Raw genomic sequence first — 3993 nt, 5'->3', positions numbered from 1 at the left:
TTTCTATTAGATGTTCAGATGATGATAATTCTCCTAATGAGCTAATAATTCTAGTTTTATTGCCAGGTATAGTGACATGCACTTTTAATCCCAGGATTTAGGAGCTCAAAACAAGCCTGGGCAGCCAGGGCTACATAAGGATTACCTGTTCAAAAAAAAAAAGAATTAAAATAAGATTCCAAGCATCACTGGTTAGCATTGTAGGATTCAGAACACTGAGTGTGCTCTTCTACCATGGGGTCCAGTGCACGTATGTGTGGCTAGAGATGTACTTCATACTTGGCTACATTCCTTTGCTGTCTGTTTTCCATGGAGCAAATGATCCAATGCTGAAAGGAAGACAAAAACAAAGCTAAGGGGCTAGCGAGGTGGCTTAGCAATTAAGAGCACATGCTGGCCTTTCAGAGGACTCGAGTTGGGTTCCCAGCACCCATGTCAGGTGGATCGCAGCCACCTGTAACTTGAGCTCCAGGAGATCCAACACCTTCTTATGGCCTCCCTGAGTAACTGCACTCATGTGTACATACACTCACACAGACACATATATGCACATATAATAATAATAAAGAACAAAATAAAAACACAGAGTACAAGGACAAAAAGAAATAAAATCTCTTGTAGGCTGTGTATGTATGTATAATTTAGACTGCAAAAAAGTCAGAAGATAAATGGATTTTGAACTTATTCAGTGCCCACAGCACTGTATCATATGACACTTATCAGACTAAATTCATATTATCTTTATAACTAATAATTTAATAGCATTAGCAACTTGGTTTTCTGCTAAGAACATGGCCAGTGCAACCACAGTAAGTTTTTTCATATACCAAGATATTATTCAGTATAGTGTCATTTCTGAAAGCATTCCATGTGATCATCAGCACACTGCCTTTGATTACCAGCCCTGAGGCTGGAGAGATGGCTCAGTATGTAAAGTACTTACACACAAGCACAAAGATCTGAGTTTGATCTTCAGCACCCATGTAAAAGCTGGGTGCTGACACATGCCCCAGTGCTGGGAAGACAGGAACAGGAAAATTCCTATTGCTTGCTGACCTATCAGTCTAGCAGGATCAGAGAATTTCAGGTTCAATGAGAGATTGTCTCAAAAATTGAGGAGAACTATTGAGGAAAACACCTGATATAGACCTCTGGCCTCCACACACACTTGTACATACATGCTTTTCTATGGGCACTCACACATGAACACACACACACACACACACACATGGTGCCAGCACAGAAGGCATACTACCTAGTGTCCTCATTCTTCTAGTCTGCTAAGCAAAAAGAGATTTCATCACTGTTTTGTTTTTTGTTTTTTTTCCACATAGAAAAAGCAGTCAGTATAGACAGAATACCTTTACCATTTCTCCTCACATAGGCATTCTCAGACAGGAATCCCCGGGTGTTTTGAGAACTGGAAACTAAAGTACACACTTACCTTTGCAAACCACAGAACAATAAGTCATCTTCCATGAACTCATTTTGTAGGAAAACAGATTATTCCAGATGGAGCATTAATGGGATTATGTTTAAGTAGGTCAGTTTCTGTATGTTTTCTTCCTAACTACCAGCTGTTTCTGTATTTTGATGCTTAGCTTTTCTTCTTTATAAATCATAGCTGTTTTTCAGTGCTTCTGCAAGAAAGTCCTGTTAAAATGATTCTGTCTGCAATTTCAGTGCCCCATCATTCAGACTCAATGTGTAACTTTGTGGTAGTGTCCTCTGGGCTTCAAATTCTTCTTCGAAAGCAAAAGTAAGATTTGGGATTGGGCACCTTGATTCTTGAATCATGTGCCTCGTGGGGCCTGATTCCAACCTAATGTCAACTGAAGCTATTACCATTGAAAAGAAAAAAATAAATGTTATTGTACTTAAAGAAATATAATATTAAACAGGGGAACCAAGGGATTGGGACATGGTTCAGTTGGTAACAGGCCTGACTAGCAAGCACCAGGTCTTGAGTTCTGTTCCCAGCACTGCATAATGGCATAACGGCACACCTTTGGAATATCAACAGTTGGAAGAAGGAGGCAGGAGGATCCAAAGTCCAAGGTACATAGCAAATTTTAGGGCATCCTGGGCTACATGAGAGCCTGTCTCAAAAAACAAAGAGGAACTGGACCTGGCATGTGCACCCTTGCTGGTTGAGAGCTTCACAGAGCTCGAGCCCACCAAGCCACTCAGGGCCATGAAACCCCACAGGCCTCTCTAGTGTCTGATCAAGTGGGTGGTGTAGATGCCTGTGATAGCTAATCCTGGGTGTCAACTTGACTGGATCTGGGATTAACTGAAATGAGAGAGATCTTCTTGATTGGATCATCTGAAGCTGGAAGACACACCCTAAATGTGGGCATTACATTCTGATGGCAGCCAGTACAAAAGGCCATGGCAGAGGAGAGCACTTCCTTTTAGCCCCTTGCCTTCCCTCTTGCTGGTGAGTTCATCTTGCTCCTGTAGACTGAAGACTAGCTGATCTTTGGGAACTCATCAGACCTTCAGTGTTGGATTAGAACTACTAAGATATCCAGCCTCGTGGATGGAGCGACTACCAGATTCTCAGCCTCTCCAGTATGGTACAGCCATTGTTGGACTACTCAGACTCTATCCTGTGAGCTAATCTGATAAATACATATACATATACATTTACATATACATATATATGTATATATTCATTCTACAAGTTCTGTTTCTTTAGAGAACCCGGGCTAATACAATGCCATTTCTGGTGGAGCTGAAGTTGGTGTACCACTGCCAGCCAGTGCCGGGTGCCTGTGCATAGGCAGGATGCCTGCCACACTCTTCCTGTGGCCGGTGTCTGGACCATGTCATAGAATTTTGGACGTTTGTGGAGTCAGAAGAGGTCTTCTAAAGTACCATGATAGTCTCCTGGCTGGGAAGGGTTTCACTGTGATGGCTCTGGCTTTTTATAACTATGACAACTTCCTGAAGCTCATGGAGCCCCTCCATCTGGAATAGCTGAAGAAGCTGTGAACTATGTGCTTAACCACGCTGAGGTAAGGGTCAGGAATTAGGCTACTGGATATTTCCAAAGGGGGTCACCTGTGCCTCTCTATGGCTTCTTTCTTGAAGGCCATCAGGTCTGCTATTAGAGGCAATGACTCAGGGGTCAATGAGGGAGGAACTGAGACCCTACCCTTTGAGAGCAGCAACCAAAATGCAATCAAAGAAACTAAAGATGACTTTGCAGACATGGTAGATACCCTGAACAATCCTTTGGAAGAAACAGACAGAAATAGCTTGATTCCTGTGAAACCAACTTTCTGTGTCAAGTAGATCAGGATGATCACAACTTAAAGAGTAAGTTCTATGCCAAGACTGTGGGAAGGAAAAACCCCTGATGATCTGCTCCTCTGAATTGGGGCACTATATTGACAGTTCCCCATGTTTATTCCCTCTGTGCCAGGCTTTCCTGAACAGCTTGGTGGGCAGGCTTGCCATCAGGGGAGGGAAGCCCAGAGTCCACATCATGGCCAAGTTGTTTGGTGGCAACAACTCCAGGCTTTCGGCACAGATCCATGGGTGGTGAAACATTAGAGGGGCTCTCCCAAGACAATTCCCTATGTACTGAAGGTTTAGAGTAAGACTCAACAATCTATACTCAAGGTTAAATTAATTCATCTGAATTTATAAATTTTCAGGGTTTTATTCATTTTTCTCTAATGTTACTTAATTTTTTCATAAAAGCATTTTAGAAGTATATTGGGAGCTATAAGTAAAAGTAACTAAAAACTTTACAACAGGATGTAGTAAATATATCATCCTTTTCCACCGTTTGCACTATTGTCACTGCCAACACTGCCCTTGTCAGAGTACCTTGTATGAGAATTTTGATACAAATCCATGTTGGTTAGTTTTTGTCATCTTGACACAAACTAGAGATAATGTCAGTTGAGGAATTGCCTACAACAGATTAGCCAATGGCATGACTGCCAGATATTTTTTCTATTCCTAATTGATTTAGGAGGA

At 41.9% G+C, this 3993-nt stretch overlaps 1 pseudogene; it reads left to right on the top strand.

Moving 5' to 3' along the window:
* Positions 1 to 234: 234 nt before the first annotated feature.
* Positions 235 to 3561, top strand: LOC115069977 (annotated as a pseudogene).
* The last annotated feature ends 432 nt before the right edge of the window (positions 3562 to 3993 follow it).

The sequence above is a fragment of the Nannospalax galili genome, unplaced genomic scaffold (assembly GCF_000622305.1).
Source record: "Nannospalax galili isolate Female #2095 unplaced genomic scaffold, S.galili_v1.0 scaffold633, whole genome shotgun sequence".
NCBI classification, from domain to species: Eukaryota; Metazoa; Chordata; class Mammalia; order Rodentia; family Spalacidae; genus Nannospalax; species Nannospalax galili.
Note: the sequence above shows the minus strand (reverse complement) of the source record. Positions and strands in the feature narration are given on the sequence as shown.